Source organism: Megalobrama amblycephala, linkage group LG14, assembly GCF_018812025.1.
Source record: "Megalobrama amblycephala isolate DHTTF-2021 linkage group LG14, ASM1881202v1, whole genome shotgun sequence".
Lineage (NCBI taxonomy): Eukaryota > Metazoa > Chordata > Actinopteri > Cypriniformes > Xenocyprididae > Megalobrama > Megalobrama amblycephala.
The window spans coordinates 34,794,806-34,807,687 of NC_063057.1; the positions used below are offsets into that span (position 1 = coordinate 34,794,806).

Here is a 12,882-nt window from a genome sequence, read left to right on the forward strand (position 1 = left end):
AATCCAAGTCTTATGATGTGACATGATTACATTGTATAATGGACAAAGTGAAATTTGAGTCTGGTTCCCTCTCAAATCAAATTTAGTATATAGTAGTAGTTGTGTCAGTTGTGTCAATAGTAGTTGTGTCAGGATTTGGGCTTTGTAAACAGCAGTGACATTTTTCTAAATATCTTCTGTTTTGGAGGATTTCTGTATGTGTTAGCAATAGATGCAGGGATCATTTTCTCTTGACATGATAATCACACTCTTCATGTCTGTTGATTTCCACAGTCACTTTCACCAACATTGTTCCCAGAACCAGGAACGACTTCCTACAATGTAAGTCACTAAGAGAAACAAGCAGAAAAACTCACTGAGTGTGTTCATGTTCTTCCTGTAGAAGGAGAAAGAAAACACGATAGAAGAGTTTTATTGTTGATTATGTAATTGATAATTAACTGTACTGAGACACTGCTATGATATGATATGCTGATGTGTTTTATCTCCAACAAATTATCATCAGTTCACTCTGGATCCAAACACAGCATATAAACTCCTCCGTCTGTTTGAGAGGAACAGAGCAATTACTAAGTCTGAAGAACCCCAGCCGTATCCTGATCATCCAGACAGATTTGATATGTGTCGTCAGGTGTTGTGTAGAGAGAGTGTGTGTGGACGCTGTTACTGGGAGGTTGAGTGGAGTGGATGTGTGTATATATCAGTGTCATATAAGAGCATCAGCAGGAAGGGTGAGGGTAATGAGTGTTTGTTTGGATCTAATGATCAGTCCTGGAGTTTGGATTCCTCTCCCTCCAGATACTCATTCAGACACAATAACATAGTGACTAAACTTCCTACAAAATCTATCAGCTGTAGAATAGGAGTGTATGTGGATCACAGTGCAGGAACTCTGTCCTTCCACAGCATCTCTGGAGACACAATGAGCCTTATCCACACAGTCCAGACCACATTCACTCAACCGCTCTATCCTGGATTTAGGCTTCATGTTGCTGGATCATTTGTGAAACTGTGTTGATGAATAAGAATAGACTGTAGAGAGATTCTACCCATAATGCTTTGAGCTCATGATAAATCAGCAACAGTGAGATGTTACAGCTGGACTTATGTCACTGAAATAACATGTCAGAATAAATGTGTGTAATAAATCTTCATATAGACAGCGAGATCAGTGTGTCTCTTAATGGAAAACCCTTTCATTTAGTTCCATTGTAGTGTCAAATCATTTATAATTTATGCATTTAGAATTGTGATTTGTATGGAATTATTTGTAACATTTTAAGAAACTAATGAAAATATAAATTGAAAATGACTAAAAATAAATAAATGTTTAATACACTGCATGTTCATATCATCCATGCTCTGGATCCTACCTATGTATTGCCAAGCAGACAGGCGTGCATACAAATAAATAAACAGTCCAGCCAGGGCTGAAATGGAAAATGTCAGGGCTGTGACTACATTGACAACTACAAACAGTTGATCAAACTTTACTGGAAATGCATACACCACCACACACAACACATCATACACCCATACAAAACTCCCATTTTTCTAGGAAACAACAAACTGACACTCCCATAGAGCAATCCTCCACCTCAGCACATGTCCAAGTTCAGAAATATACAAACAAAAAGTTTTGTTCAAAAAACTAAAAAAAAGAAGAAAAAATTCAAACCCAGATCTGGCTAAATGTTTTTTGTTTGTTTGGTTTTGTTTTAAATAATCTTTAATTAACAGAATATTTTCCTTTAACAAATATATATATTGCCAAGGAAAATGGCTACAATGGTTTACAGAAGAGGATTAGGGCCAAGCAGTAATAAAAAAATAAAACCATCTTGATATTAAAGTTAAATTTCAAGAAAAAAACTCCTTAAATTTTGAGAAAAAAGTCGATATAAAATGTTGAGAATAAAGTAATTAAATTACGAGAAAGTCGTTAAATTATGAGAACAAATTCATTAAATTATGATTTTTCTCATAATTTAACATTTGTTCTCGTAATTTAACAACTTTTTTTCTTATAATTTAATGACTTTATTCTCAACATTTTATCTCGACTTTTTACTCATAATTTAATTAATTTATTCTCAACATTTTATTTTCGACTTTTTTCTCTAAATTTAACAACTTTAATATCGAGATGGTTTTATTTTGTTATTATTGCTTGGCCCGAATCCTCTTCTGTAGGTTACAACCAATTCAACACTACAAAAAATGATTGGTAAATCTGCTTCACAAATTAATTTATTTGACAAAGCTCCTATATTGACATTTGCAGATTTTAAATCAAAATCAATTGTGTATTTTGATAAATTAACAGCTTTGTTTACAATATCACATTTTCTTCACATACAGTTCAAAGGGTGTGCTGGTGAGGCCGAGGCACATAAGTACATCAAGGAGTCGTGACCAGAGCAAATTCTCTACCTCTTCTCAATATGAAATGGTAAGCAATGTTGTAACTAAAGTAGATGAAAACACCATAAGACATGTCTATATGAACAAATTTTATACCAATATCAAAAGAAAAGATTACATTTAATGCATTATACTAATCCTAGTAAATGTTACTATTTTAACAATGTAGCTGAATTGTTCTATTATTTTCTTTAATTCTAACTATTTGCTTTTATTTTAGCTGTGGTTTTTGTTCTGTCTTTTAATATTTTTTGTCCTGACCACTCTTCAAATCCATTCACTCAAATGTAACAAAACACACATACATCACTGCAGATTAAACAACCACATGTCTAAATTGAAGATAATTCATAACGCTAAACAATATGATCTCTTATTGATTCAAACCGTGACTCACTGGCGCCATCTTGCGTCCACTTAGCGACTGTATTGAAAATACAGTTTTGTTAAAAAATCAGACATAACTAATAATTCATAATGAATTCTGATGTGTTTTATCTCCACAATGGACTTTTCCAGGGTCTTCAACGTAATCTCCTCTACAGTCTCCTCCATGGACTCCAGGATGTCCTTTGAGGACTGAATCTTCCCCTAATGGCAGTATTGCACACTCTGCAATCAAATGTTAGTTCTGTAGAACTGCCACCAACAACGAAATAGATTGTCATGAGGGGAGACGTTCCAGAATGTGCTTTTAGAGCATTCAGAAGGAGGCAGTTCAACCCTAAATGCAAACTGGACAAACCTAAATGCAAATGTGGTCAAGGTGAAAGAGCAGTGGACAATGGTGGACCAACCAGGGAATTTCTGGCCCTACTAATGAAGGAACTTTTAAACTTTTTTGTGGGACCTGTGTGGAGCAAGAACCTGGAACTGAACTCCATAGGTGTGGCAGGGCGGCATACATATTAATATGAACAGTTGCACATTTTCTGTTACCCAAGATACTTATTATGGATGACAATGACCTCAAACATTACATTTTTACATATTTTTTCATTTCAGACATACTACTCAGGCAAAATGAAATATGGATCACATAAGGATATTAACTTCATTCAACAATATGAAAGACACTTTTAGTTATTAGTTCTTTTTTTGAGGTAAATCTGACATTGAAATCTTTTTAATGAATAAATACATTTATTAATTGCCAATGTCTGACAGGACTATCCTGTAAATATTTTAAAATGATCAATATTTCTTTATTATAAAGTATTTTTAAGTATTTTGTATACTTTTCTCTTGCCCTCTAGATGGCAACTCCTAGCCCCTACTCTTGGCCAGCACCAATCCGCTGCAAATGTGTAGCCAAAAAAACCACTTGCAAAGGTGTCACCTTTGTGAGAGACGGTACAAAGGTTAAAATTTAATCACTGAGGGTGAGGTCAACAAGTGCCCTCACTGATGTAAAGAACGTATACTTGGCGTCCAACAATAATGAGACACCAGATTTCGAAGAGGGCATTTCCTTTTCTTTCTTTTTTTTTAAATGTAACAATTAATAAAAAATACGGCTGCCAAAATTTATATTTTGGCATGACATCCAGTAAATTTAGAGCAGCACCACTTGCACTTTCTGAAGAGGAGGAAAAGGCTGCCAAAGACGCCCCCTCACACCATGCCACAGCAGAGGAAGACATCTTCTCATGAGGAGATTACTTGACTCTTCAAGGGCAAGTACAAAAAGAGTTATTTTACTGCCATTACTGAATATCTAGAAATAAGTTCTACATTCTTTTGGATACTTACATGAAGATGAAAATAAATTAGATTTATTTACAAAGGTTTAATTTTTCCAATTGCTAGAAACATTAACAATTAAATAATACGCTCAACCATAAATTACTTACCCGTAACTCAGGGGTCTCCATAATTGATCCTGGAGGGCCACTGCCCTTCAGAGTTTAGCTCCAACCCCAGTTAAACACACCTGAACCAACTAATCAAGGTCTACATAGGCATACTAGAAACTTTTAGACAGATGTGTTGAGGCAAGTGGTGGCTAAACTCTGCAGGACAATGGTCCTCCAGGACCAAGTTTAGACACCCGTGCCTTAATACGACGTAACCATTGGGCTATTATTCTGCAGATACAACCTCTGAGGGTGGCTGAAGTACAAGGGAGCCACGTTCCAGTCCTGGACCTGAAAAATCATCATTTGTGTTCTACTGAAGAAACAAAATCACCTACATCTTAAATGCCCTGGGTGTAAGCAGATAAACATCAAATTCCATGAACCATCCCTTTAATAGCATCTAATAAAAATTATTTATTTTTCTAGAAGGGTGTGACCAACATCATTGATAAAGCTCATACATTTATTGTGCTTTTAAGAGGATGTATACCTGAATGTAAATTGTATTTTTGTTCAAATCCAGACTGCTGAGAGGAAACCGGAGACAGTCGTGATAGAAACTGTCGGCGTGTCTGAGCAGGACACAAACCTCATTCTTCAGCATAGATTAGTTTTTATAAAGTAAAGATTGTAAGATTGATTATAAGATCAACACCCTAGATAGATAGCAGAAATTTTGAATGAGTTTATAGACAGATTGATTGATTTGTCTAAGTTTGTCATTACATTTTAATTTATTGATTCTGCCATCACTGTAATATTTCACTGTAACAGTCAAATAGCTGGAGCATTGAGCACATATATGATAATTAAGATTAAATGTTATAATAATATTGTTAATACCAGTAATTTATTTAGTTATCTCCATTTAAAAGTACAAATCTGAGCCTTACTGAGCAATGATGCAAATTGTCCCATTGCGCCACCTGGTGGTGATTCTGTCATGTCACTGGGTTGTAATAGGCATTTTGGTTGACTACTAGATTTGATAGCAAAAACATTTTATAACATAAATAAATGTTTTAAAACATTTGATCATTTACTTTATTTAAAAAATTATTTATCAAATTCATTGCAACATTTAAGTGGAATAAGCAAACAATACAAAATGGGATTAGATTGAAATATATTCATTTAAGCCTGATACACGTACACAAAATGTCAAGTGACACAATAACAAAAAAGCATTTTAACAACAAGTGCTAACACAACTTTGGTCTAAAAATCTGAAGTCTTAACAAATAGGTACTGACACAAGCTCAGAGAACACTTCAGTTTCCAAAACAAACAAAAACAACTTAATTCAGGCTATACTCATATGATTCTGGTATATATGCAAAGGGATATCGCAGCATAGGAAAACACTTTGTTGAAAAAATGACTGAATTTGGGGCTACTTTTCTCAAAATTTGCAGCATTTATTGTTGTTTTACAGTGAAAATATACCACAGATAACATTCTTCTAACAATTTTACTACTTTTTTGACCTCAAAAAACACTACAGGGCTCCAGACTAACATTTGAGAGCAGTAGCACCTGTGCCATTAAGTTCTAATGTGGCACCAGCCTTGATTTGGCAGCACTGTGGGACTGACAGTAAAGTACTGAGCTTGAGTTGAGATGCAGATAAAATGAACTTTTATCATTCATAATGTCTAAATATGGATTAATAAATATTAAAAATATAAAGGCCTAAATAAGTGTTTGCTTTCCTACATCAAGAAACATTTAGGTTTATGAATGAGGACAACCTATGAAGGATGAACAAATAATGTTTTAGACATCACATTTAAAGATAACATTCAAATTGGGTCATATTTAAAGCTTTGAAGTGCTGTTTTGGGGGGTGTTTTCTTCTATCCCTTCCTTGTCCATGTCATCAAAGTGCAGATTTATGCATATCTGTCGATGCAGCAGCTTGTTTCTCACTCAAAAGCACATGTATAGCACTTGTATTGTCTAAATCTCAGTGTTTTACAATGTATAGCAATAGTCTTCTTCAGCTGTTACACCACAGATCACACCACAGACGTTTGTGTTGAAGAAGGCTGTTCGCTGTTTTAGTCACTGGTTTGATTTACTGGCACATAGACAAAGAATATCTGATTGAATGAATCATTAATATCAGATCAGGCATTAGAATGAACACAGTTACTTACATTTGCATTACTGTCAAGTCCATATCGTAAAAGTCTGTTTGTAAAGCCTGTGCTAAAATGCGATTGATTTTCCAAAGAATCCACAGTGAAATGTACCGAACACAAATAAATAAAGCTCAACTGAGACATTCACATTGTTGAAAATAAATAACCATATTCCTGCATTAGAATCCTTTGAAAGGTAATGTTATTTTTGTCCTGTATCGCTCTTTTCATCTCCTCATCTCACTAACACGCCAGTGGGTGGGGCTAACGTTGCAAGTAGGCATTGATTTCTTCTGCAGAGGCGGCGGTTCATCTATTTATAGATAGTGTTTTGCGGTGTGTATTTTGATCTTAACACTTTTAACCTTATTTATTATTCTCAGGTTAGGTAAAGTAAGTCAAGTCTGGCCTAAATTATAAGCATTTTAAATTATTTACAATTACTTACAACTTCATCAAAATACTATGCACCGGCCTTGCAGGTGCATGCTGTCTTCCTTTTCATGTCCTTGAACTCCACTGAACTGTCCTTGAGCACACACATAGAAACGTACACACTTCTGTCCAGTTTTGTTTCTCCTTCTCATGGACAGGCACACACACATAACTAACAATAACTGTACATCTCTGCCCATACAGTATGAGGCATTTCTTAGAAACAAACAAAAATAAATAACAATAATGTTGTAAGCAATGCCTAATATTTAATACTTTGGCCAAATGGTCAGCAACAGGAATCTAAAATAAGGAGGCAGGATAATTGCATTTCCTTGATATAATACAACAATAAGCACGTTTCATTATCAGTTGTTTGCTGGGTCTGGTGTCAATAAAAGCTTTTGTTGGACTAACAAGGAAGTTTTCAATTCTGAATCTTACAGGATATTCTTATAGTACGATGACCTCTTATATATCAAAAGCTCAAGGAAAAGTTGATTTCTCAATTCATGACCTCTTTAAGCAAAAACTCACTTACTTTCAGAAAACAAGATATAATATCTTACTTATCTAGTAAATGCTTCTTGATTTTTTTTTTTTTTTTTTTTTTTTCGATATTGGACTGGAAACCAGACAAAAATATTACGTTTTTTTTTCTTTTGCAGCAGAGGGCCTTACACAGATCCCTGCTGCATACCATCCATTGAATACCAGTATAATTTTGTATTTGATCTAAGAGTATTTTATGATCTATAGTGTCAAACGCAGCATAAGATCAAGTAAAACTAGTATTTTGATACAGCCTTGGTCAGAAGCTAGAATTCATTTATAATTTTAATGATTGCAGGTTCTGTGCTGTGATGGAGACTGAATCCAGTCTGAAATTTAAAAAAAAAAGAAAGAAAAAGACTGTAAACCACTTAGTGATTTTGTACCATATGACTAGAATCTTAATTCACAGCAAAGGCAAACAAAGAGTAAAATACAAAAAGGAAATGGATGTGCACAAACAAACAGTAGTATTACATAATGAGCACTTTTACAGACAGACTACTGCATATAAACCAAAACAGAGAACTTTTATAGAACCACCTTATGAATGCTTACCATATGCCATAATCAGCTCACTGCACCAATTCACCAAAGGAGATGTGCACACACTTATTTACATTGCTAATGCTGACAACAACAACAAGATGGACAATTCCAAAATGTTTGATTTCGTAAATATCTTAAGGATTTTCCTTGGCACTATTTCCTTTGGCAGCTTGTGTTTTAAAAGACGATTTTTTATTTTTTTTTAATATTTGCTTTGGATTAAAGCATCTGGCTAAAGTGTAAATGTAAAATTGATTGAACTCTCTGACAGAATCTATGAGTGAGTAATAATTAACAAAGACAAAAACACAGCTCACATTATGATCCTCAAAACAAGTCAATGTCAACATTATCACATAAATCCACTTTCCCATAATCTAGGACATTCTTTTACAATAACAAGTTGTAAATCAGGTTAATAAGTACATTTGATGTTTTTATACGTGTCATTAAATGTATTTAAGTTGATAAGTTTTGTGCATTTATTCAGTTTTATATCTGTTGATACAGGATGTTGTTGCACATGGAGGAAAAATAACATTTAAAGGTGCCCTCGAATGAAAAATTGAATTTATCTCGGCATAGTTAAATAACAAGAGTTCAGTACATGGAAATGACATACAGTGAGTCTCAAACTCCATTGTTTCCTCCTTCTTATATAAATCTCATTTGTTTAAAAGACCTCCGAAGAACAGGCGAATCTCAACATAACACCGACTGTTATGGTGCGTTCAAGTCATGTCGGAAAGATCGTATTTACGAGCAGAACCGACATGAACGCCACCACAATGTCGTAAATACCAGTGGGAAGCTCGTAATTTTCTTTAAGCTCCGATCTATACGAGTTGGGGGCGTGTCAGTCAGAAACATAGCGAAATACCACAATACTTGCAGGTATTTAGCAGTGACATTGTCAGGCTTTTCTATTTACAACGAAGTAAGCTGATTCCAAGCAAAAATACAATAGCATCACAATATAAAAATGTAATATGTAACAATAAATTTTACAATGGCTTCATAAATTAATTAAAAACATAAAAAAGCAACATGAAACTAATGCACATTCTTTGCTCTACATTTTCTAGAAGCAGAAGTGTTGTTATTTTGTGTAATTAATTTAGAGAAGGCACACCGCCATCTTACTCCGACGAAAGTGACTTGAACGCACCTACTGTTGTACACACGACTTCCCACCTCGTACATACGAACTTTCCAGGAAGACTTGAACGCACCATTACGTAACAGTCGGGGTGTACGCCCCCAATATTTGCATATGCCAGCCCGTGTTCCCAACATTATGAAAGGCATTAGACAAGGGCAGCCAGTATTAACGTCTGGATGTGCACAACCAAATCATCAGACTAGGTAAGCAAGCAAGAACAATAGCGAAAAATGGCAGATGGAGCAATAATAACTGACATGATCCATGATAACATGATATTTTTAGTGATATTTGTAAACTGTCTTTCTAAATGTTTCGTTAGCATGTTGCTAATGTATTGTTAAATGTGGTTAAAGTTACCATCGTTTCTTACTGTATTCACGGAGACAAGACTGTCGCTATTTTCATTATTAAACACTTGCAGTCTGTATAATTCATAAACACAACTTCATTCTTTATAAATCTCTCCAACAGTGTAGCATTAGCCGTTAGCCACGGAGCACTATCAAACTCATTCAAAATCAGAAGTAAACAATATAACAGTATACAATACTCACATAATCCGACGCATGCATGCCGCATGCATGACGAACACTTTGTAAAGATCCATTTTGAGGGTTATATTAGCTGTGTAAACTTTAAGGCACTGTTCAAGGCAAGCACGAGCTCTGTGGGCAGAGAGCACGGGATTTAAAGGGGCCGCACCATAAAATCGGTGCGTTTATAATGATGCCCCAAAATAGGCAGTTAAAAAAATTAATTAAAAAAAAATCTATGGGGTATTTTGAGCTGAAACTTCAGAGACACATTCAGGGGACACCTTAGACTTATATTACATCTTTTAAAAACATAATCTAGGGCACCTTTAAAGGAATTTTTATGGATGCAACACAAATCCGGGAATAAGTTCAGCCAACCCAGAGTATGTTCCCGGTTAACACACAAGACATTCTCAACAGAGTGACGAATCGATGATTCACCATGGAAACAGACGCTAAGAAAAAGCGCGCCATTCTACTTCATTCTTCTTCTTTTGTTTAATGGAGATTTACATAACCTACTTGGTGCACATCACCACCTATTGGGTGGTTGTGCAATAATTTTTAATCTTAATATTGTTTGTTTGATGCTAATTATTTAATAAAATATCACATATATGATATGTATTTTATTATAGAAATTATAGCATAGAAAATGTCCTGTTATAAAGATTAAGAAGTAGATCCATGTGTGCTATGACAATAAAATTCATATATTAGAATTGAATAAACATTTATATATTGTATAATATAACATTGTGTATATAGCTGTAACTATATAACAAATTTAGATACATTAATATAACCATATTGATAATATAACACACATCTAAATTCCTCTTAAGCTAACTAACCCTTGAACATAACCTGCTCCGGAGCAGGTTATGTTCAGAGAGCAAGTTGCTATGGTTACTTACATACCCTAAAAGTTACCTCCGTTTTTGGAACCGAAAGTTGAGGTTATCCGCTTACTTACTCTTAAACATACCCAGGTATGTCACATAACCTGCTTTCTGGAATACCCCCCAGTAGATATTCAAATACACACTGTTTCAATATAGCCACAAGACTTAAAGGGTTAGTTATTGAATGAAAAAATAACCCAAAAAAGAAACTTCTGTCATTAATTACTCACCCTCATGTCGGTCTACACCCATAAGACCATTGTTCATCTTAGAAACACAAATTAACATTTTCCATGAAATTCTTTTTTTTTTTTTTTTTTTTTTTTTTAAATCTCTCTTAGGTCATTAGGTCCAGAAAAAAAAGTAAAAACATTGTTAAAATAATCAATGTGACTACAGTGGTTCAACCTTAATGTTATGAAGTGATGAGAATACTTTTTATGTGCAAAAACAAAACTCATTATTGGTTAGCTCCTGCGTCAGCATGACACGCATGCGTCATGCTGCTCACGTGTACAGCGTGGGCCAATACTGAGCCTGCGTTCTGACATAGAACACTCAAAAAAATGAATTGTTGGATTTACTTAAAAAAGAAGTGTCAAGTGGTTCCACGCAACTATATTGAGTAATTTGTACAAATAACAATTTAGTTGTATGAACAAAAGAAATTCAAGTAAAGCTGACAAATCATTTGAATGTCATTGTTACATAATATTTATATGTGCAGTTTACTTAATAATGTTATGTTTATTACGTAAGGTGAACACATTTATTGACCTAATTTACCTTATTAAATGAGCTATTTGCTCTGAAAAATGCACTCAAAAATTAACTAATTGATCAAACTCAATTGAATTGAGAGCAGGAATTCTATCCTAAACATGCGTATAAGCCAAGTAAAGCTGACAATACTCAATTTTAGTAGAAAGAATGCAGTTAAATTACGTTCATGTAGTTAAATGAGATTTTTAAGTAATGTGAACAAGGGTGGTTTGAGTGGAACTATCAACAGTAAAAGTTCATTTTTTTGAGTGAACCTGGAAGCACTGGATGTAAACAGTCTCAGCAGACAGGGGAGAGAAGATATTGTTGAATTAAAGTCTTTATTTTTGTTTTGTTATTATCCCTCCTCTTCCTATACGGATGCCAACAGCTGATCTATATATATATATTATTTTCTGTTGAGATTAACATAGTGTCACAAATGTTGTGAATAGAGATAAACATCTACTGAGCCTGGAACATTCCCTTAATTATGATTAACAATTAACTTGAATTACTTTTATTATCTGAAGCAATATAAGTCATGTACAAAGCACAGTAAACCAGAACACTATAAAAGAAACACAAGAGTGTGAGGATGACAGAGCAAGAGCTGGAAACAAACATCAGTGAAGAATGAAGGCTTTAGTATGTATACTGCTGCTGTTGGAAACCTTTGTGTTTGTCGTTCAGCAGCAGGTAGATGGAGGACTCAGTGAGAATGAGATCAGTCAACAGATCAGCTCTGAGGACGGAAGACAGAATCCACCTCAAACAGACACTTTGAGAGCTGAAGCTTCAACTGACATCCATGCAGCACTGAGAGAACTGACCGCCACCGTTTCAGAGCAGAAAGAAAACATCAGAGCTTTAGAGATGCAACTGTGGGAACAACAGACGTTTATCCTGGAAGAGCTGAGCAAGAAAAATGATGGTACCTCACTAAAACATTCACTCTTTTATCAATGATCCTTAAAGTAAAACACCAATGCAATACATTATATAGTGTAAATGTTAGTGTAAAGTTGAGTGTATACTGTGTAAATTGTATATATAATGGTGTATTTATTACAATTAGCAGTGTAAATGTCATTTAACATAATCTTTATTCCTTCACAGAAATTTCAAATCTTACTCAGAGTCAAGTGGATTTGAGAAAGGAAAATAGAGGTGAAAGTGTGCAAGAATGATGCTAAATACATTTTCAGCATAATTTAGTAATTGTCATTTAACATAATCTTTATTCCTTCACAGAAATGTCAGATCTTACTCTGAGTCAAGTGCGGGAGTTGAGAAAGGAAAATAGAGGTGAAAGTGTGCTTTAATGATGATAAATTCAGTGTTTACATTCTTAGTGTAATACAGTAATACATCACAACATTTCTTATGTTTTTCAATAACAGACAGAAAAATAGCTTTTTCAGCTGGACTGAGGCAATCTGGCGCTGGATATACTGGTCCTTATAAATCTCAGATAACACTAACCTACAAGAAAGTCATCACAAACATAGGGAACGCCTACAACCCATCTACAGGTAATTACCAATGAAA

The 12,882-nt window shown here is 34.5% G+C and overlaps 1 long non-coding RNA gene across 1 annotated transcript; it reads left to right on the forward strand.

Moving 5' to 3' along the window:
- The first annotated feature begins 12,133 nt into the window (after window positions 1–12,133).
- Window positions 12,134–12,639, forward strand: LOC125246119. Its single transcript, XR_007179730.1, has 3 exons — window positions 12,134–12,265; window positions 12,451–12,501; window positions 12,586–12,639. It is a non-coding gene; the product is annotated as an uncharacterized LOC125246119 (long non-coding RNA).
- The last annotated feature ends 243 nt before the right edge of the window (window positions 12,640–12,882 follow it).